The 24,321-nt window shown below is 38.9% G+C and overlaps 1 long non-coding RNA gene across 1 annotated transcript in view; it reads right to left on the bottom strand.

The window, feature by feature from the left end:
- Positions 1 to 23,621, bottom strand: part of LOC107033313 (uncharacterized) — a 273,884-nt gene extending 250,263 nt beyond the window's left edge. The window contains exon 1 of the long non-coding RNA XR_001458767.3: positions 23,547 to 23,621. This is a non-coding gene — a long non-coding RNA (uncharacterized lncRNA). The remainder of the gene's footprint in view (positions 1 to 23,546) is intronic.
- Positions 23,622 to 24,321: the final 700 nt, after the last annotated feature.

Below are 24,321 nucleotides of genomic sequence, written 5' to 3'. Positions count from 1 at the left end.
GCTGAGAAAATTAATCCCATGTGCCCTTTAAAAATTTTTCTTGAGGAAGTTTTTCAAAACAGAAAAGAGAAGATGTAAGATTCTAGCCCTAGAGAGCATCAGAGAAAATTCAGAGATGAGAGATGAGCCACTGTCGGTACCAAACTGTAGTTCATACCTGTGGTTTCTCTACAGTAACAAAGCCATCTCACTCTTGGTCATTGAAAGGACCAATGTGGAACTTTAATAAAATATTTCCTATTTGTAAATGTTTAATATTCCTAATGAAGACGTTACTTGTTCATTTAAATGTAAAAGCAAATGCAAATACTAATAGAGAAAAATGGTCAAAGGACATAAATTAGGTTCATGAACAAAAATATAAATGTTTACTAAATATGAAATGTTAAAACCTGTCAAGTTTTTTAAAAATATAAATTTTTTAAAACAACGAGATGTCACTTGGGTCTATGATTTTCAAAGATTAAAAAGACTGAAAAGACTTAGTGTTATGAAGGTGACCAGATATGGGCCTTGTCAGGCACTGCTGCTAAGTGTGCAAATGCTGTTAATAATCCCGGAAGGTGATTAAGTTTAACAAGGTGCGAATCCCTTGAGTCAGCAATCAGCCCCGGGGATATTCATGGTAATTCTCTTTGTAATAGCAAGAAATTAGAAATAGTGTAATAACCAAAAAGAGGGATGAATACATAAATTATTCTATAGAATTACAAGATAAATACTATACTGCTAATAACAAAGGCATTGTAGAAAAATAAGTAATGTCATAGTAATAGCTGGTATTCTATTTTTAAGAAAAAAAGATTATTGAGTAATAAGCAGTTTGTAGACCAATAATGTAATTGTATATACTATGGGGTTTCTGTTCTGCACGTAGGACTGAGAAGGTTTCATACGCATGCTTGTGTGTAGGGAGAGATGACTGGAAAAAGAAGTCAGGAAAAGAATGTCTGGGGGAAAAAAGTTGAGGACTCAGGCATGAACCGATTTAATCCCACCTTGTGACAAGGGAATATGCAAACATGAAGCTAGTATTTTACTAGTGAATTTTTGCCTTTTGGTTTGGCTAATGAGCAAAGATGACTGATTCTGAGATATTCTTGGGTAAAAAAGTTGCTATTTTGGCCCCAAGCGACACAGCTGAGGAGACGACTGTCTCATCTAAACACAGATCCCAGCCTCGCCTTGGCACCCTGGAGACTGACGACTTCCATTTGTTTACAAACCCATTCAATTTACAAGCATTTATTGAGCCATGACTTCAAGACTTATTGAGCCTGGTTATGCTGCTGGGAATGCAAAAGTGAATAAAACATATTTTCTGCTCTTGGACAAGAAACAATTACCAGGTAAAAAAAAAATATATATATATATATAATATATAATATAGCTATATAAAATATATAATTATAATATATATTATATACAGTCATATTATATTATATATAACTATACCATATGTTATAATATATTAAATACCATAATATGTAAAAATATTATATAGTAGATTCTAACATACTATATAGGGATACATTATGAAAAAGTAAATTGGAGAAGGAACAGTATGGTAGTAAAGGGCCGGATTTAGTGGGGGTGGTAGAACACAGAGAAATTTTAAGAGATTTGAATGGAGAGAGAGAGAGTGAGCCCTACAGGTGCCTGGAGAGCATGCCAGCCTGAGGGGAAAATACAGGTGAAGGAGACCTTGGCAGCCGGGGGAACTGTGCAGAGACTGGGGCTAAAGGGCACAAACCACGAGAGGAAGCAGAGGGGCTCAGAGGGGAAGCCTCGTGAAAGCAAGTGAAATGATCTTATGCGGGTTTAAAGAAAAAAAAATCATTCTCCCTGTTTTGTGCAGAATAGAAAGCAGGGAGACTAAGGCGCTCTTAAATCCAGAGGTGATGCTAGATTACACTAGAGGGGTCAGGATTTACCTAGAGTTTGTATCATGAAAGAAGGAGGAAACAAAAATCAGCGATGGCAATCCAGGTTTTGGCCTGGGCTGTCAGAAGAACAAAATCCCAAAAGAAAACCTATGGCCTCGTCACAGACATTTCCATGAAGGCCACCATCAGCAGTGATAACGCTAAAACACCCTAAAATGAACTTCTCAGGCCCAGACACCAGATCAGAACCTAAGAGAGGAAAACATGGTAGATGCATCATTCCGGTACCTGCTGACAGACTGGTTTGTGAACAACTGTAAGGAACCTTTTGGAAGCTTTTACAACAGAGCAGTTTGGGGAAAAGTGTGCTCAGGTTTTGTGGTCTAGTACAGAGATAGACAGGTAAATGGACGGATGGATAGATGAAAGAGGGAAAGATTGTACAGAGAAGGTGGAGAGAAACTGTGTGTGCATGGATAAAAAGCAAAAGAGAGAATAAATACATTCTAAAATGTTAATGGTGGATTTTTTTTATTTACATGTTTCCTCAGTGCCCAGGTATTAATATTATTAAGTAAGATAAAAGGAAAATTTATCATTTTTAAAAGCAGAGGTGGAGAGAAAAGTGGCCTTGCCTCGTCCCACATCTCCTAGGAGAATTAAGTCACTCTTTCACGTTCCCATGTAACTCAATAATCCCTTGCTCTTTTATGTGGACACCAAGGCCTAGTAGCAAAATGAATGCAACCATCATTCCAAGAAAGGGCCCTAAAATTAGAAAAGCATCTCTGCATTATTCTGTCTAAAATTTTTAAAATCCTCTGATTCTCAAGAGTCTGTCAGTTGTGACATTTAATGTCTCTACTTCGTCTTGGATGTACCCTTCTCTTCCCCCAAGTAAACAGGTTGTCTGGCCTGCGTCGGAGGCCAGTGAGCCACCGCAAGGGAAGCAGGGCAATACTCAGTTCTCAGAACACAAGTGCGTGGGCATCAGAGGGGTGGCTGTAGCATGTGTTAGCAGCCACCCAGTTAAACTCTAGGTGAAGAAGAACAAAAAGAAAGCCTAGCCCAGGGAGTCACTCCTGCTATATCTAGTACCTCTCACTTTGCTATTGAACAGATGGGTACAGAGCTCGGAGAGTTAAGGAAAACAGGCCTGTTTTCAGTAAAGAGAAACCAGAAAGCCACAGGTGGAATTTGTGCTTCACACTCTCTCTCCCAGTAGAACCATCAGGCTGCCCTTGTGGGGCAACACATGGGAGCCTAGGGTCCTTGTTGAGTCTACAGCCGGGGTGGGTCTACAGCCGGGGTGCGGACTCTCCCAGGCCCGGAGAGGATGACAACATGCCCAGAAACATGAGGATGTCTTTGTTGTTGTCTTCCCTACAGGACTTTTTGAACCTACTAGAAGAGCTGGAAAATGTTATTCTCATTTATATAAATGTGTATTTCTAAAGCCCTGCAATGTTATTTGTTTCAGTGATTTTCTTTCACTAGCAATGAAATCCATGGGTTGATTATAGGCTATGTCTGTAACAAAATCGAAAGGATTTCTTTTTATCCATTTTGCATTTGTATGCCTGTTCAGTTCCATCCGGAGTCCCCCTCGGTTCTATTCTGGGAGCAAGGTGAGTAACAGTTTCAGCTTTTCATTTGTAAGAAGAAAATCTCCACAGGTTGAAGGGTTCACTGGATACTTAAATTGATACCCTCATTGTGGTTATATTAAGCTATGCAAATCTCTCCATAATGCAACATGAAAATGCATTTTAAAAGCACATGCCAATGTATGGAGAGTCTTAGGTTTTACTCATCTTAGGAAGCACGTAATATTCTTAACAGCTGGTCACATTTATATGAAATTTGAACACGCTTTGCATGGAGGTTATAGTTGATAATGTTACCTTATTCCACAGTCTTTTGAACCTGTCTTATCTCTTTCTGCCAAAATGGTGATCTGGAAAGCTAAAGGTAATATAGATTTTACTTAAATCACTGTGGAAACTTAATAATTGCTGAGAAAAATAACCTTACTAATAAGTTGGGTATTTTGTGGGCGAAAGAGTGCTTTTAAACCTACAGGCGAAGTTGGTAAATTAATTAATACTCAATATTTATTCCAAGCAACCTGATGACTCTTCTCTTTGCTCCCTGAGGGAGAGGACCGTGCATTAGTCTATTTTACCAGACTGCCTAGATTACTAATTGCTTAAGAAATGATAATTATATAGATTATTGGATGGACAAATAAATGGTACAGACAGAGTACAATGAAATCATGAATGATTTAGGGATAGGATGATGAATGAGTGATAAGTACTTGTGAATCCAGTACATCATAGTTTTCAGTGTAGAAGATCATTCTTTTCTCACTCCCTTATCTAGGGAAGAAGGTAAAAGGCACAGAAAGACATCTCAGTCCTGATTGGGAAAATCCTTAGTCTCATCAATCTCCCAGGGATTTCAAGAGAGTGTTCAAGCAAATATTTAACACCAGTCCCAAAGCAACAAATGAGGAATACCCCTCAAAATGATATGGTTTGGGTAAAAAAATGTAATTAGTTGGATAATCCAAATAAAAGACCATTGTTAGCTATCAGTCAAAAGAGGGAGGGAAGAGAAGGATGAAGGAGAAAAAACAGGGTCTTCTGAGGAAACACCTAAAAACAGAATTACATATGAGAAAAAGCTCTGTGGTTACAGGAGAATACATTTCTTCACTACTCGTAAGTTAGAGTTTTAAACAGCTGAACACTTTAAGACCATGTGTGTTTACTTTTTCTCTCCTCGTAGGCAAACACAACAAAACAAAATGTTCTTTCTTCATAAAATAAATTCTAACCTTGGGATCTTGTGATGTTTTACAGGAGGCGATGAGAGTTGACAGAGTTAAAATATACAATTCAGAGACTTTAGAGGTTCAAAAATGATTGGTTCTTTGGGAACGGTACCTCCTAAATGAACCACCATTTAATTGGAAACAGAAAATGTCATTGTTAAAAGTTACAACAGACCTGCTCCTCTAGGCACGTGTGTTCAAGTGTTATTCGCACATACTTAGCAGGTTCTCTGGTGAGCTTGGTGTGGCCGTGTCCCTGCCCCCTTTCCTCCCTTGGCATGTGGCATGTACTTGAGCTATAAATCTGTCCTTAAAATTTTAAAACCTAAGCATCATATTCATAATAATAGCTCCTTTATTTCCATGTTTGCTGGATGAGAGAAAGTAGGTCTTCAAAATAGTGAAACCAAAGCATAGTATTGATTACTTCATATACAAACCTTATTCTTTTATTTCAAGCAAAATCTAAATGTTTTACAAAGGGAAGTCCTGCAGACATCGGTGGTCAATTGGCAGAAGATCAATCAGAGAGAAACAGGGATATTTAAATGGCAGCAAACCAATAGCAGGTGAGGTTTTTGTAACTTGTTGGGGTTTTTTGTTTGTTTTTTTCAGGGAGGAATTACAGAGCAAGGAACAAAGAGAAGATCAGGTCTTAAACTTCAAACCCTGGGCTGAAATCATGGGATCTCAATCACATCACACTGTCTCCCCTTGTTCCAGATATCCATTGCTGCATAACAACCATTCCAAAATTTACTGGCGTAAAAACTATAAGCATTTCATGATGCCCACAATTTTGTGGATCAGGGATTTGAGTGAGGCACAGCGTGGAATGGCTAATCTTTGCTGCACAAGGTCTGGGGTCTCAGCTAAGGTGGCTTGGGTGGCTGAAGTTGGCTGGGCCTTCTCAACTGGGTCACTTCTTTGGGGTCTTGGTCCAGCCTAGTAAGTGGCTTCATTGATTCCACTTAAGTGGGGCTTCTTACATAGAGGCTGGCTGCCCCAAGAACAAACATTTTAAGAGCAGTTTGACCTAGTCTTAGAAATTCTAGAACATCACTTCTACCCCCAATCTATTGGTCAACCAAATCACTAAGACAAGATCAGATTCAAGAAGATGCACATCTCAAATGGAAAAGTAAGATATGTGGCCATCTTCAATGTACTACACCCCTCCCTCACAGTATAATCCCATACAATTTTTAAAGCTTTGTAACATTCTTTTGTTTTAATTGTTTTTAAGGTAGAAGAAAAATATGTGGCATAATCAAACCAAAAGATTCATTATCTTCCATTTTAAGAATATTCTCACCCTGATGGTTCCTACTGAAATGGGGAAAAGATAATTATTGGTAGGGCTGCTTGTCTAGTCAACATGTTTACTTTACAAGATATAAGTATAAATACAATGGAACGCAAAATCAAGTGTATAAATCTAGCATATTTTAATCCACCTAAAAATGTAAAGATCATTATTCTACGGTAATTGTGACCTTCCAACTTTCTATGTTTTCCCTCATTCAGAACACTCTGGGCTTATCTAGTAAAAGGGTCTGTAATTTCTTCTTTTAGGATGTATCTAAATGTGCTGTGATTAAAGGGGTTGTGCCTCAAATGTGTTCTAATTCGGCTGTATCTGTGATTTTTGCAATTGGGCTCTTATGAACTCTGACAATAAGTAAAAGCTTGCATGGAAATTATACATACTGAGCTTTTAGTCTGTGTGAGGAAATATTTTAAGCACTTAATACCTATTAACTTATTTAAATCTCAAAAATGGCTCTAGGAGGTGAATAGTGGTATTACCTCTGTTTAACAAATAAGATTTCTAAAACACAGCAAAGACCTTGCCTAAGACCACAAAGCCAACAACAGGCAGTTCTGGGATTCAAATTCAGACAGCTAGCTTTACCCGTTGTTCTAACCACCATGGTATACTGGGTAAGCTGTTCGGGTATTCCCAAAAGTTACAGCTGGAGACAAAATGACCTAATTTCTTTCACTGTGATGTGTTCTGTATCTAAAATTCTGAGGGACAAATTCTTTACTTTGTCTCTGTAACCTAAAACCAGTCACAGACAGAAAATATAATACGGGAGTACATTTTGTATTGTTTCTAAGTAAGGGAGTAGTGAGACATGTATTAGAACATATTTTGGCCATCTGTACTTAGAGCCACCTGACCTGGATTTAGCATTAAAATCCTGCTGGGCATTAGGGACCCACTCATGCTAGATATTGTTATTTATATTCAGTTTCTCCAAGAAATGAAGAATAATCCTCATAAATAAGTGTCGAGGATTTTAAGAGCCTACACTTTCCGTTGACATATACACACAACGGAAGGCACGGGTCACTGTATTGAGCTAAAAGCACAAGGTGACTTTGACCATTTCTAGTGCATCCCTGGACAGATCCCCGTTATCATCAGCAGACTATGCGTATAGAAGGGCAACTCTCAAATGGATGATTTTAGTAGAAGATTAAATAAAGCGCCATCGGATACAGTTCTAGATGACCGGGTAATGGACCAGACTGCACGAATGTCAGTGTTAGTGTGGGCCTTTCAGTAGCTGCGGAAGTGTTTGTCATCTCCCCTTCTGAGAAGATACAAGAAAAGTAACAACAGAGAGTGAAAATCAGGAAAGCCACATCAGGATAGACATGGGCCAAAGACTGAATGGAAAACCAGAGACGTGTAGATGCAGGGCATGGAGAGCAGTGAGGGTGAACAGGGAACTCTCACGACTTGGGGGGTTTGAGAACAGTAGGAACGTTCTCTATGATCATCTTGCCTATTGTCATTTGTCACATCATCAGAGGGCAGGTGTGGGGCTTTCCTAAAGTCCGTAGGCTCCTATAATTAATTGCTCCAGAATACATCCCTCAGAGGGCCCTGTGGGACAGCTGAGAGATGCTAGCGTGGCATCTTTAGTGGTAACTTTAGTGGCAACCTTAGAACAAGGTCATAATGCTTTAGAAGGCTAATCTTAATCATCATTAATATTTATGTCTGGTGAGTTACTTTCCTTGAACAGAAAACCAGATCTAAACATCTGGGACCTTCTCTTCCTGGGTCAAAAACAACCAAACCAAACAAAAACAAAAACAAAAACAAACCTCTGGATAAAACAACTCTCTAACATCCCTTTCTGAGATAAGAATTCTCATTTTTCTAATTTTCTCTTTGGGCTTGAGCCTTCTTGCTGTACACCTCATGGAGCTTCAAAACTTTAATCAAGTCTTAGCCACTCGGTTGAAGAGTAAATAGGGGCTTAAGCTCACTCATTATAAATTCAGTTAATACTGGAATTCTGGAAGCTGGAGCGTCTTTGGGGAACCTAAGTGGGTAGAATGCATATATTTCACTTTGTGCCTTTTATTTTCTGAGTTTAAAAAAAACTTACTTTTTATACTGCCTTATATTAGCCTCTCTAAGATAACTTGAACCATTTTCTTTGCCCTTTTATTGAAGCCAATGGGGCATTGCAAATTATCATTGTACTACTGAGTCAGTAATAGCCACAGAGTTTTAAAAAGCATTATTAAAGGAACTAATCTGAATGCACATCAACTACTTTTCTCATTTGAATAATACAGCCATGTAATTTTTTAAACTGTATTAAAATGCCCAGTTTAAATTACAGAATACAGTTCCATTTATGAGGCTCTAATGGGAGTTTCTGCAGCAGGATTTGTTTTTTATAATGCTTCGGAAATATATTACAAAAGAAAATAATTAATAAACAAATTCTTAACCAAGATTTTAAATTTATGTGCTGATGGAATTTCTTTAAAAGTATTATATTTCAAAGATTATCACAATTTTCTATGCATTCTAGCCACAGCAGAGCGGGGTCTCTTTTCTCTGTTGCTTCAACAATCCCCAAACAGGAGAAGACAACAATAACCAATATGTATTTGCTTCATTTAGATGGGTGGTACTATGCCCTGTGCTTTAAATTATCTTAGTGAGTCTTGCAAACAACCCTGAAATGAATTACTTGTATTTCTCTCTGCTTTATACTCACCTACCCGTCCCACCACTTAAATGTCTCCCTAATCTTCGGGGTAAACTTGAATGCTAAGAAGCAGTTTGAACTCTATTCTGAAGTCACCAGGTTGATAGTAAAAGTTTGAGGATTCTGTAGTGATACAACCAGAAGAGAGCTCCAGGAGGATAAATCTGAGATTCAACAGTCAGATGCAATTTCGACTGCAGGGACCGTTGGGTAGAAAGCCCAACAAGGGCCATTGCAATGGTTGAATTATGACATAATGAGCCCTGCAACTCTAGGAGAGGGAGGACACGGGAGGAAGCAGTGACAAATGAACTGTGGGGGCATTAGTGCCTGGACCAGAGGGGCCTGTGAAAGAGAGAAGGCTAGATGAACGGACTCTGTAATGAAAGGTGAGAGTGTTAACAGAAATAGTGTGGATGAGTAAGACAGAAGATGGTGGTGAGACTACTTTTAGATATACTGGTGTAAAGTTCTTGTAAAACCTGCAGGTAGAAAGGCCTGACTTTCCTTTTTGACCAGAAGAGTGAAATGAAAACACTGTTACTTATGAAGGCAAATCAGGGAAGGACAAAGGGAAAGACAAAGAGGGGAGGGAAGAGATGTAGGTGACAGGGGACTGTCTCCTACTTTACTATGTACAAGGGAAGGGTCTCCATCTTTTCTGCACTGTCAGAGCATCTGCTGTTCAAAAAGAAAAAAAAAAAAAGGATTGTGACTTTATCAAATCACCCAGTAGGACGGCCCTTTCAACAAATCAAATGAATAATTAAAACTCTCTGGAAACCACAGTCAGAGGGGCACAGAACACTCCTTATCATTTACTTTAACCACATACATCTGCATCAGTTCAAAATAAAAAAAGGAGAAAGGGAAGGAGGGAAAGAGGGAGGGAGGGGAGGGGAAAAAAAGGAAGAAAGAAAACAACAGGAAAGAAAGAAAAACCTGTTTTCCTTTGGCTTTGCTGCGAAATTAGTGGCAAATTAGATTTGTTAACTCTTGTGGAGTTCACAGTAGGGCTTAGGAGAAAGCACATAATTTGCATATTTCTTTCCCATGTGTGTAGATATCTAATCTTTCAGTACACTGCCACTTCTTTTTATGTTTTCTACTAATTGATATTCAGGATGATACTGAAATGGGCAAGGTTACTTGATTACCATTCAAAATCTATTTTTAAGGCATTCCTTTAGTAAGATACCTATGGGGTAAGCAGGATCCCTTGATTGCTGCTGGCTTTCCCACACAGACAGGTGACACGTACACCTACTCAAAAGAAAACCAGCCCCCACCTTCACCTCAAGCTTCTCTCCTCCAAGGACCCTCTGTGACTATGAGGAATGTCTGGTTTCTTGGCAGAACTATTTTTTTCTTTCCCATCCAAGATACAGATTTCCAATGCTCTGTTTTCTTTGGTAGTTTGTATGTCTTAGAATGAAATTACCAGCTTCTGGAGCCATTTTGAAACTCTCTGTCAAGTATTAACATTTTGAGATTGGTGAACAACCACAAATATTTATCCAGCAGCTATCGAACCCTTTGCACCTTCTAAACACGATGATGTGATAAAGAAAGCTCATTCGATCCAATTCTGCAATTCTTTGTCTGCTTGGGTTTCCTAATATAAATTTAAATGTCAATTATGTAGGCACTAAAATGAGATTAAAATGAAGCAAAGACCAGAGTAACTATGCAGAAAACTTAGACCTCAAATGCAGGTGTTTGAGGCAAAAGTGAGAGTGGCCTTTTATTCCCAGAAGGTTCAGTGGTTTTTTGGGGTTGTTTTTTTTTTTTTTTTTGAAGTGATCTAAGAATACTCTCAACTTTTCTGCATACCACCTGAATGACTATCTCATTGGTGGGCTCATTCAGGTATCCAGTTTTTTCCTCAACTATGAACTCCCCTCATGAAAAAAACAGAGTAACAGGATGGAATTCAAATATTTCTTTCTCTGAGAAAGTTCTGCATTGGCAGCACAGAATGGTGGAAAGAACACTAGTTTGAGAATTTTTTTTAAAAAAGCTGAATATTAATCCCAGCTCTGCCCTACAAGCAGTTCGTCATTGTTCATCCCCTCAGCAAACACCTGTTGAGCACCTGTAATATTGCAGGCATTGTGTTAAGCTCTGGAGGTGGGAAGATGTAAAAACCGTTCCTAACACTAGGAAAAGCGGATGTGCACTCGGGCGCTAATCACTGCGTTGAGCTTTAGAGTGAAGATACATACACACAGTCACAGGAATGAGATAAAGCCCCTCAAAGACTGTCCCTGAAGAAAGAGGGAACATTTTGGCTGAGATCTGAAAAGAGAGTAGAGGTCTTAATGTCTTCCCTCCCATCATCTGTAAAATGAGAGGCCTGTGTTTCTCCTACGACTGCATCAAAGGGGTTACTCTGCATAACACACAAGTCAAGGGACCTAGTCCAAGGTCTGGCACTGAGTCGGTTCTTCCGTAACTTCCTTTTCGCTAATCTGGCTGAGAAGTCTCTGTGTTCGGTCCACTTATGCATTTTCTATAGCTTTCTTCCCATCTGAAACGGACTTTGATAACGTGCAGTGGAAGACTCTAAGTTTCCCTGATGTTCTGCTTTGAGTTTTTCTAGTTAGTTGGTGTGTATACCTCTTCCGCCTCCCCCAGCCAGACTGTAAGTTGCTACAGGACCAAGCCCACCCCATATGCTTCCTTAGTATCCCCCTTACTGCTTAGCATGATGCCTGTACACAGTAGGAGTCTGATTAGCGCTGAAGAAGGAAGGAAAGCAGGGGCAGGCATGAGGCTTGTTCTCAAACTGTATTGAACTGGATCAACAAGTTGACTAGATGTAAATAGCAAACAATAACAAATGTTTCAAAACTGAAAACATGTTATGACCAGCAAACAGTAACACTCAGCCTGAAAAACGAATTCTCTGTTTACTGCCATTTTTGCTGATTGGGATCTTTAAAAGTCAGACTTCTTAGCATGCAGGTTTACAGTTATGCTCTGAGCTCCGAGCCTTGTCATGTGCTGTCATTTTACCTCTAGGGACTTATGTCTGACTCTGGCTAGTAAGTGCCTGTAGGGCAGAATGGCAGTGCCGTTCTTTCCTGTTTCACCAGCAGATGACGGTGGTATTATTATTTCCACAGTCAGTGTGGTGATGGTTGTTTGAACCTCATCACGTCTAATCGAGAAAAAAATAAAGGAATTAATATTTGAAAACTCCATGTATCGTGTTTAGCATCATTATTGCCATCTTTATGGCAAGCGCTTTGACATTTAAGTGAGTTTCCATTTACAATATTGCCACCATAATCTCCTCATTTTGTAATTGCTTTTGGATACTTATAAGGTTTAATTTCTGATATTACCTCTCAATAAAAAAAAGAAGTCATGTATTAGATTTATGGAAAATTATCCTGGGGATTTTAGATTGTTACTTTAACGTTGGAAGAGCTCAGTACAGCAGTAAGTCCTTCTGTCAGCAGCTATGGCCTGCATGAGTTACACGAATTTCTTGGGCTATACAGCTGTGGGAACTAATTGCATTCTGGGGGTAGCAACTCCTGTCTTGGGGTTGTAGAATAAATGCATAATGAAGTATTCTGAAATAAGCAGCTTGTCTGGCTCCCTCTGACTCTGGAGTGGAGACAGGACATCTGCCCCAGCGCACTTTCCCCTTCTGGAGCCCTGACAGAGAGCACCACTCAAGTGTGGGGTTTCCACTTGCTGGCAGCATGTCAGCCAACTAAGGAATACATTTGAGAGGGCAGCCAACCAAGACAGTGCCATCTGACAGCTTTGTTCCCACGTGATGGATTGGCCAGGAGATCAGCAAGGCAGAGATCAGACATGGTCTAAACATCCAGCTATAGAACCTGGTGTTTAGGAAGGGGGAAATTTCTTCTGTTTGGCCAATGGATTGGAACCCAGTACAGAGACAGGGTTTTTTCCCCCCCGTCAAAAACATTCTTAAATTAACATTATAATGGTTTCTGAGCAGCCTTACAAAGCCTAGATCTTTCTTCCAACTGAAATCATTCTGCTTCATCATCTATATCCACTGCAAAAAAACTATGTCCAAGCCCCTGCAATGCTATAGGGTTCTCCTGAGGATAGCTTACTCGTCTTTTGTATCTAATGATCCATACTTAGCTACTTCCCGGGCCTAATATGAGTATTATCTTAACTTACCAAAAGCTGAGTTAGTTGGTATTCAGTTTATTCTGGATCATAAAATATGACTTCTGAGGACACCAAAAATAAGGAGTCGAAGGCAGAAATCTGAATAACTAAGACTTTTTTCTTCTTGCATAGTTCTGCAGTAAGTCCTATAGAAAGAGTTTTTCCCTGCAATCTGGCTTCTCTCTGCATGCCAATCTGTGTGCTCAGTTCTGTAAATAGGAATGTTATGGATCAAACAAGTTATGTAAATACACCTTTGCTTTCAATGTTGAGAAACTAAATTTAACAAACTTTGGGAAGGAACAAAAGAGGAGGTGTGTGACATGATGAAGCAAAAGAAATGTTCCTAAATGAATAAAAATCAAGTAACTATTTGCCTCAAACAGGATAACCAAAGCAATTTGGGAGCCTGGACCATGATAAACTTCAGTAAATCAATTTGTCTGCCTGACTTGAGCATCTGATCCATGTTAGATGTTAGAAGAAATCTAGCAAGACAATGGAAGAAACAACGTAATGTTGCCAGTTAGTAGTTTTCTAACAGCCTCGGAGTTTTAAAAAAATCATTCCTGCTTTTCAGTTAATATTTTAAGGATTATAAGTATAATCTGTTGATCATCTATTCAATAATTTACATGTAGATCATAGTGAAAACGTTCTGCAACTACCATTTGAGACGGGGTATCTTTACATTTCAGTGAAAAACTAAAGAAAAACCCTGCAGCTTTCAGCTGTCAGTTCAGAGGAAGTTTCCTTGAGTTTCTGAGGCCGGCAGACGACTATCTCCTCTGCCTGTCCATTTCTATAGCAGCTTTGTTGTGTTTCACGATGATAGTCTCACCCCCTTGAGACGAGCCATAGGAAAGCTACAATAGAAGCATTATTTGTATTGTTTGGTTTTGTATGAGACACACATTGGGAAACCACTACTTCGTGGAACAGCATTTGCAGGAGGTCTCCAGGGGGCACCTCTTACCAATCTCGCTGTCTCAACCCAAGGCTGAATGACAATAAAGAATGGGAAAAATTAAAAGGAAAGGTGCTTTAATTGAACCTGTATTTGTGGAAATGTGATATAAACCTAGAAAACACCTTTCTTAGTTCCTGGAATGAGAAAGAGGGCTTCTCCAGAGACCGGCTGCAATGACAGCCAAATCATTACAGGATAAAACAAATGCCCCCCATTAGCTGAAGATGTACTTCAAAAATTCTTCGAGAAAATGTTTATTCTTCCACCGACAAATAAAATAAGGTAATGGAAAAATATAAAATAAAACAGAGAAAGATCTAAAACAAGTCAACAAATTTTCTCAGTAAAAAGCTTTCCAGGGCACAACTACTCAGCTCTGCGGTTACAGCGAGAATGGAGCCACCGGTAACAATGTGAGCAAGTGGGCATGGCGATGTTTCAGTCAAATTTTATTTATAAAAGAGGGTTTGACCCAGGGAGCTATAGTTTACTGACCACCGATCTACTTTCCAATCCAGCTCCTCACTCTAAAGTTGAGGAAAGCCTAAAGTAAGTAAGTGAGTCGTCAGGTCTAAAATCCAGGTCTTCTGAGGTTGAGTCTTTCCGAAAGTGCCATGGTCACAATGCTCCCGTGTCAAATGATGCTTGCAAAATTGGGAGGTTAACACAGAACACCTGGGAGGTCTGCTGCCTCTGAGTACTTATTCCTCCAGAACCATGTGAGGAAAATCATCCTCTCCCCACTTACTAACAAAATGACTTGCAGCTTAGGTGTGGTGGAAAAAAAGTGTATTTGGAATCAAAAGTTTTGAATGTGCACCATCATGGGTCTGATTCACCAGCGGTGTGTGCTCGGGCACATCAGGATGTTCATGGCTTTCATTTTCCTTATCTCTAACTGTCAATATTTAACTCAATAGGAATCTTGTCAGGATCAAATGAGAAAATTTGCCTAAATAGCCTTTATTAATTACAAAGGACTACTCAAATTTGAGCTATGTCAATATATCAATAAAATATAGAGTTAAATGAATGGCTGCCTTCAGGTAAGCTGTGATCAATGGATTATGGGATGGGTTGTGATAGGCAAACACAAGTCCCATGTGTGCATAAAACACTCGCTTTTATGCTACTTAACACCTCCAGATTATAGCACTTAGTCTTGATAAGCACACTTGTAAATATATTATAAAGAGTGTAATAAACTGTATCTCTAATCATGGGGGTGTCAAGATAGAATACTAATTTTTTTAAAAACTACTAAAATTATACACTCTGTTAGGTTAAAGAATAAATAGCCTTTTTATATTTGAAAGAATGTCTGTCACTATGCCTCTCAACTTGGGGCACAAATCAGTAGTCCTATATTCACAGATTACTTGCCGAACCAGGGTGTGTAGGAAACTTCCCAGGGCTGGCTGATAAGAATTTCCGAATGCTTCTGGCTCCTCATAGTTCACAAACATTTGCTTCTCTAAAGTCACAGTAAAACCAGGGCATCACTTCCTTGAGAGGTGCTCTATAAGGACGTTGTGAGATAGTGAAAGAAAGGACAGCATTGCTCTATGACCTGTTTTTGGTTGTCTCTTTGTGCTGATTGTGATAACTTGCTTTAGGGAGCATTCTAGAGTCTATTAATTTGTTTGCTTTGATTCAATAGTCTTTTTAGAGCTACTCTATTCTTATCGTTCATTTTTGTTCTGTAACACCAAAAAAGACATCAAATCTATTATAATTAAAAACAAACTTCTTTTTTTTGAAGAAATATTTTTACTGCCCATTGTTTCCAATAGTGTCTGTGAAATCTACCGGCCTAAACATTATGGGTCATTGCAATTCTGAAAGCCAGTCAACTCCCAGCCTGACCCAATCAAGATCCGTCTAGAGGCATCCTCGGTATGTGAAGTCTGTAAGGATGGGGAAGTGGTGTTAGGGAAAAAGGAGGGAGTGGAAGGCAAAGCAGAAAAGGCATGGAAGACACCCTATATTCACTCAAGCCCAGCGACGTCTGTAAGACAGAGCACAAATTCACGGAACCACGCATAACACACTGGAGTAAAGAGCCCTGGTCTACTTCCAAATATACCACTAATGTTCTGGGTGCCTCTGTGCAAATCACTTTACTCTCTGGGTCTCCATTTCCTCACCCTTACTTCTAGAGGGTATGAACTGCATATCCAGTCTCCTACCTTTACTGTTTTACAGATTCATGACTCCAGGTATTTCCACAGGGATTTAGTAGAATCGTTACATAAAGTAAAACGGGGAGCTTCTCCTCCGCACATCACAGCGTGAGAAAAGCGAGGCTTGGGCTTACTGCCCTGAGTCCTGCAGTCTCTGCCTTAACACAGACCTGCGCTATCTAGCGGCTCTACAATGAATACACAGAGGCTCAGGCTGGATTTATTGAGAGTTGTCTTTCCCAGAGCTTCCTTCATTCCAAAGAAGAGATAACCCCTTCTTGGCGCCTGGAACTATGTTCCCGCCTCTCCCATCTCTAATGGAATGTTCTAGGTAAAATGCTGTGTGTGCTTTGATTGCCTGTGCAGTGGGGTTCGCAGACAAAATACTGACCTTGTTAAATCATGAACCTGGAAAAGCAGTCCATGAAAAACAATATAGTTTATATTTAGAATCATGATTTTATATCTTATAGATAACAGATTATCCAGATGAAATACGTCTTTATGTCAATGAAGAAAGCAACAGATGATGCGTACTTACGCGGTTTATTACATAATCTAAACACTCGGAAACTGGAATAGACTCATCATCAAACAACCCTTATAGAGCAGTGGTTCTCAACTCTGATCCACAATACAATCAGGTTTTAATTTTCACAAGGACCATGGTTCCTCCCCTCACAATTAAATTGGGACCTTGTGCTTAAAAATAGATGCAAGAAAAACATTTGTAGCCTCTCACTTTCCATACGTAAGTCTTCCTTCCCTCATTAGCACATATTCCAGTAGGGGAATACATTTGATTTCATTTTTCAAGTTTTCATTGAATTATAAGGAGCTCCAGAGGACATGGCCACTGGCAATTATCATTTTTGGAAGGATAATGTTGCCTGAAAAAAAGGCAGTCGTAGAAGCTGCTCCAGGTGGCCTCTGAGACCTCCGGAGATTGCCTCACTTCTCACCAACCTGTGTTTTACCATCTGTAAAAAGAAGGCAACGTTTGCCTTTGACCACCCCAGAAGAATGATCTGAGTAAAAATATAATTAAACATGTGAGTTCCTAGGAGTCCTTTTCATAAGGAAGGCATGATGTTAAAATTAAGACATCGTGATACTTACTGTGGTTGTCACTATGACTGTTACTTCCCTGTTGTACTACAATGTCCCTGTCACTCTGTTAACAATCTTCTTGGGACCAAAAGTGACAGGTGTAAAATGAATTTTTTTTAATGTCATACTTGCTTTGTCTTATAAAGAAAAGTCTATGAGGACCTCAGAGAAAGCCAAGAATACAGTACTCCTGTAAGCCAAGTCCCTAGAACCTCAGATCCACTGCACACACTCATTATTTCAGTTTCTCCACCCCTTCAATTACCATGTTGTTTCATTCAAATATAATGTAAAGCTTCGGCTAATTTAAATAGTGTTATAAAACACTGGAGGGGCTCTCTTAGAGCACTACAATTGTGTCAGCCTTTCCTGGATCCAGCCTTCCCAGAAACCAGAACTGTCTCTATCTCGCTTCTAGAGGACAAGCCCCATTTCACAACTGCCTCTTAGAGAGTCACGTTTACGTACACGGTAGTAAATGTTGCTGTGCCACTGGACGACTCTATATTCAGAGTCTGAAGCCCTTTTTCCCTTCTAGGTACAATGAGAGAACACTGGACTAACTGATGTCTACAGTTCTCCCACTTCAGTTACGTATGTAACTATTTCCAAAAAAAAAAAAAAACCCAATATGGTGCTTTGAAAAGCTGAACTACGTGACTTCAAAATTCAGTCTGAAGAACAAACCAGTGTCACTGGCTAAAATAGCAAAGAAATCTTTGAATAGTTTAAAAGTGTGTATGGGAACATGTGGGCCTTCTCCTGCCAAATAGTGTAAGACATAGGAAAAAGGGATTTTCACACTGGCCCGAAAGTCTCAAAATGGAATAGAATAAAAAGTAAAAAAAAAAACAGCTTACGTTTATGAAAGACTAAATGAGAAAACATTCAAGATAGGAACTATCTTGTAATTGAAATGTTTATCCATTGCTCATTGTCACTCACAGTATATGGAAAAATATGTTTGTATTTTTACATTAAAAAAAGTATTGCTTATGCATGCTATGGTTATCTCCTTTTATTTAAACATACTTATTACTAGGAGTATTAATACTGGTTTTAGTATTGATTAGAACTTTCAGAATTATGATGGATAATGGAGGTGACAGAAAGCATTCTTCTGACTTTTCTACTAAGTGGATATTGGCTGTTAGTTTTAAACACACATTTTTATCCTGTGAAAGAGGCACCATATCTCTAGTTCATTGAAAGTATTTTTTGATTCGTAAGTATATGTTGCATTTATAAATGCCTCTTCTTCATTTATCGGAGAATTTTCACAAGTTTTTTTTTTTCCTTATGACCATATGATGTGATGAGTCATGATCACAGATCATATCCTTAAATTACTAGACTAGGCTGTATTTGGTACAGATTTTATTTAAAATAATTAGAATCTGATAACCCTGCATTTCACATTTTGGCATCTGTATTCGTAAGTGAAATTGGTTTATGGTGTTTGTGTGTGTGTCATGCTTGTTAGATGCTAGTCAAAATATTAAGGCTGTCTGTTTCTTAAACTGGTACTGGCCCTATAACCTAGCTGAACAGGCAATTAAACAGCATAAACTATATTCCCGAAGTCCACTTGAATTGGAAAATTATAGTTCAACTGTTAGGACTACTGAATGCAATGAATAAGGACCTATTTTAAATTTCTTTGTACAGATAAAAACTCTGAGAACTATAGCTGTGTCAATATAATATCGAATAATTTGTGTATTTGGAAATTCAAATTTGTCATTCAGATCATCAGCTCTATGTATTACATATCAACAAGGAAAACGAGATTGATTTTCTTTTTCATTAAGTAAATTACCGACAGAATGAATTCCATGAAAAAACTCAAGGGAGAACAAACTTCGGTAAAAACTGTCATTTTATAAGAACATTTCTGTGTAGTAGAAATTAATAATCATTTTTCATATGTTGACTACAGTAAAATAGTAGGAAGTACATGGGACATGGTGTTAAAAGATCTGGGTTCAAGTTAAAAACTGCAAACTTGTTGTAGGATACAAAACCAACATGCAAAAATCAACTGCATTTCTATACCTTAACAATGAACAATACAAAAAGAAAATTAAGAAAACAGTCTCATTTATGATAGCATCTAAAAGAATAAAATATTTAGGAATAAACTTACCCAAGGAGACAAAGAATGTTAAAATGTCAGTACTGCTCAAAGAAATCTATAGATTCAATGCAACCTCTATCAGAATCCCAATGATTTTTTTTGCATAAATAGAAAAATTCAACCTAAAACTCGTGGAGTCTCAAAGGATCTCAAATAGTCAAGCTTGAAAATGAACAAAATTGGAGGGTGCACACTTTCAGATTTCAAAACTTCAAACAAAGCTGCAGTAATCAATACAATGTAGTACTACCATACAGACTGACATGTAGACCAATGGATAGAGTAGAGAGCTCAGAAATAAACCCTCATATATACGGTCAAATTATTTTCAATAAGAGTGCCAAGACCACTCAATGGGAAAGGATAGTCTTTTCAACAAATAGTGTTAGGAAAACCGGATTATCTCCATGCAAAAAAAAAAAAGAGAAAAAAATGAAGTTCAATGTTTACCTTACATTACATACAAAAATTAACTCCAAATAGATCAAACACCTAAATGGAAGAACTAAAAGTATAAAACCCTTAGAAGAAAATATAGGAGAAAAGTTTCATGACATTGGGTTTCTTGGATTTGAGAACAAAAGCACAGACAATGAAAGAAAAAAAAAGATAAATTAGACTTCATCAAAATGTAAAAACAAAAATTATGCATCAAAGGACACTATCAACAGAGTAAAAGAGAAAATAATTGCACGTCATATATATGATAAGGGATTAATATCCAGAACATATAAAGAACTCATGCAACTCAACAACAAAAGAAAACCCAATTAAGAAATAGTTAAAGGACTTAAAGAGACATTTCTCCATAGAAGATATATAGATGATCAATAAGCACATGAAAAGATTCTGAACTTCACTAATCATTAGGAAAATGCAAATAAAAACCAGGAGATACCTCATATATACTGAAATGGGTATTGGAATGGGTACTATCCAAAAAAAAAAAGAAGAAGAAGAAGAAGGAAAAGGAGAGGGAGGAGAAGAAGGAGGAGGAGTGGGGGGAGGAGGAGGAAGAGGAAGAGGAGGAACAGGAGGAGGAGAAGAAGAAGAAGAAAAAGAAGAAAACAAGGGTTGGCAAGGATGTGGAGAAATTAGAGCCCTGGGCTTTGTTGGTGGGAATGTTAAATGGTGTGGCCACTGCAAAAAACAGCGGTGGTTCATCAAAAAATTACACATAGTATTACTATATGATTCAGCAACCCTACTTCGTGTATATACCCAAAGTAACTGAAAGCAGAAATGCAAACAGATGTTTGCATCATAGCGTGCTATTCACAACAGTCAAAAGGAGAAAATATTCCAAAGGTCCATCAAGGAGTGACTAGATCAACAAAATGCGGCATAGCCACACAACGGAAAATCATTCAGCCTTAGGAATGAATGAAATTCTAACACACGCTACAATATGAATGAATTTTGAAGACATTTCGCTAAGTGAAATAATCGAGACACGAGAGGACAAATACTGGACCATTTCACTTATATGAAGTGCCTAGAATAGTCTAATTCATAGAGACAAAAAAATAAAATGGTGGTTACGAAAGGCTGGAGGAAAGGGGAATAGGTGTTATTGTTTAACAGGTACTGAGTTTCAGTTTGGGAAGAAGAAAAAGCGCTGGAGGTGGATGGCAGTGATGGTTACGCAACAATGTGAATGTACTTAATGCCACTGAAATTTACACCTAAAAATGGTTAAAATGGTAAATTTTATATTATGGATATTTTACCACACACACACAAAAACTACTCTAAACTGCTTGAGCCCAGGGATTATGTCTTATTTCTCTCTACATAAAACACTGTCCACACATCAGGGGCCCTGGAGTCAATGGACCAGGGTTTGAAAGCCAGGTTTTTCACTACTGTCTATTTGACTAGTTATTAGTAACTTCTCAAAGCCTCTATTTCCACATCTATCAAATGACATCTATAATAGTATCTACCTTTTGGATTGATGCGAAAAATAAGTAAGCAATGCATTAAACACACACACACACAACTACAGTGATCACAAATGGGAGGCATTAAATAACTGTTCACTATTACTCTTATCCTAGAGCTCAGCACACGAGCCGACACAGTTCTCACCTCTGATACCACTTGGATGACTGGGTATGACTTTGGACTTGATCTTCTGTCTATAAAGTGGGAACTATGTAGCCTACATCACGGGGTCGCCGTGATGCTTAAATGAGATGATGAGAAAGTGCTTGTAAATTATAGGACCATATGAAAATAAGACATTTCACTGCACAGTGTTAAAATACATTAGAAAGTAAAGCGAGAAACGGTTTTAAAATAATCTTGAATTTGCCACAAAGAACATTTTTCAACGTCTATTTTAAATGTAAAAACACATTTCAAAAGAAAATACACAGAAACCTCCAAATCTGAAATAACAATATTGAAGCCTCCCAGACATCTAGGGAAAGTCTGATCACACGCACAAACACATATTTCATGGTGGCACTTACGGTCGTGAAAAATAAGCCAAATACCTATCATTTTGAAACAGCTGTTTATGTCACACCTCATGACCAGAAAAAGCGAACTTCCACGTGGGTTCTAGCCTGGCTGCATGCTCAGCCTCAATGAAATTTCCTTGAAAAAGCCAAAGGCCCCACAGTTGAGTGAGACCAGATGCTTAGTGATCCACTGAGGGCAGCTGGTTTTCTAAGGGAGCATTCTGGAGGTGTTGGGTACCTGGAGGAAAGGGCTGGCAAGAAGAGCCCGGCTGGAGGTGCATCTTCTTCTCCAGGGCAGCAGAGGGCGCTCCAACTCCACGAGAGACAGACACTTTACCTACCTGGCCTCTGAGAGATGTGTGAATTCCAGGCCAGCAGTTCACACAACCAAATTCCACTGAAAACATATTTCCATTCCCTGAGAATGACCCACACACTCAAAAGGAGTAATTGGAGCCTTGGTGAAGGGAAATTGTGCGGCTCACCAGACAGCAGGCTTGCCTCAGGCCTCACCACCTCCTCCACCCTTCTTGTGTTCCAAGGAGGGTTGAAAATGTCTGTGGCTGGAATTGTGAAAGAGCAACCGAGCCCTCCCACGGTTCATAAGCCCAAAACAAGCTTCGCTAAGGAATATTAAGTTACGGCCAAGTAGCTTCAAGCCAGCAGCCTGGCCGAGCGTTCAGCATTCCCACCTGGTCTCAGTAAAAGTCACACAGGTCGAGGGGGTTGGCCCCGAGGGCTCACGGTGCCCTGTCAGCACAGGTTTAGGCAACACATACAAAAGCAGTGACCCTAGGAGTTTGCCCAAATAAACAGTCATCTTCCTTCAAATGGGTATGTGTAGAAATTTCTGAGGCTAACTCACAACTTTGCTACCTCCTAATGAGGTGTGCTGAGAAACTGCAAAACCACCTAAGAATGTAATAAAGAGAAAAGGTTTCGTAATGTTGCCACCCTTTTCTCCTTGACCCCTTATTCAGTCAGCCATTCAGATGGCCCTAATTTAAGTAAGGGAAAAACCCAAATAAAAAAAAATTTTTTTTTTGGTCAAATTCTCTTCATTCCATTCATATTGCTTAGGAGCCCAGGTGATTCTCTCCAAGGGCATGCAGTGAGGATTTCCTTTTCTGTTTCCCGCTCTCCCTGGTCTTTCCCCCTGGTCCTCACCCTGTTTTTGTCATCCAAACTCCCTCAGCAACATGATATGCATTCTTTCCAGATCAGCCAAGCATCGCAAGGAAATTAAACAACCATTCAGATTTGAATCTATGTGAACGAAAACGCCATCAAAGTCACCTTGCTTCTGTGGCTTTGGCAAAACTGGTGAAATTTACATTGATGGAAACTCATCATCATGTCCTTCTTTCAGCGACTTAACACGCTTCATAAAATGGGATGCGTGTGGAATATATAACAGATGATTAGCTCACACTGGGCACTGGGCCTTACGTGTCTTGATAGCAAGGCCCCTCCAATGGGCCTTCAAACGATCAAAACCAGGTTCGAACCTTGGCTCTGGTACTTTCTTAAGTATGTTACCTAGAGTATTTTATTTCACTTCTCTGAACTTCCATATTCTCAGGTAGAAAAATTTTAAAAGAAACCATCTTAAAAAAATAGGAACAATCTGGATTCATACTTAGTACTCGTATTTCAACAACAACCCTGGATGCACAGTAAGCAGGACGTTCTCCTTTTGACTAAAACAATGAGTTAAATGGTATGCAAACTTTCTAAAGCTCAGGCTTGACAAATGTTACTTACAGTTAAAGCACGTGCATGCTCCTGGCCTGCGAGATGTTGAAAGTCTTCATACAAGCCTCCGTTTCAGGACAGGACACACAATGTCAGCAAGCTGCATGGAGGAGCAGAGAGTAGATATATTTAGCCACAAATGATCGCCCTTTTTCCCTGAAAACTCCAGAAAAGTCTTCTATCTATTCAGAAAATGTTTGGGTGTCTCTGAAAAATGGACAGACAGGCCAAAGGAAAACTTACAAACAACAACCTGATTTGAGATTTGTGTAGAATCTTTATGTAGGAGGCTCTCTAAATCACATGGCACATCGAGGTTTCTTCCCAAACAGTATATTGATCAGTTGCAAACAAATTGTGGTCTTTCAAACAGCGTGTTCCTTTATCATTGTGGACCCAGCAGTTTCAGATTCCATAATTGAGAGTTATACAGTCTCCAGGAATTGATATTCAGAATAAGACTTTTTAGTCTGAAGCTGCATAATGATAGATGGTTACTTGCTGGGAAAAAATAGTACATTTCAAGTTTCCATATTCTTGCCGGGGAAAGAGCACCTTACATATTCTTTCAGGAGAGAAAAATATTTCCATTTATCACACCAGTTTAGAAGACCTAATTCTAGAAATGTCATGATGAGAGTTCCTTCTTTGCTGGGGATGGCAGCTCAAGACGAAACAAACAATTGTAAACCCACCTCCTCATTCCTGCAAAATCATTTGTTCTGTATTATATACAGCACTGTTATTCTGTCTTTAATGCTCAATTTTTGAATTAGGAAAAATT

The sequence above is a fragment of the Vicugna pacos genome, chromosome 15, assembly GCF_048564905.1.
Source record: "Vicugna pacos chromosome 15, VicPac4, whole genome shotgun sequence".
NCBI lineage: Eukaryota > Metazoa > Chordata > Mammalia > Artiodactyla > Camelidae > Vicugna > Vicugna pacos.
This window is presented reverse-complemented; position numbering and strand designations above follow the sequence as displayed.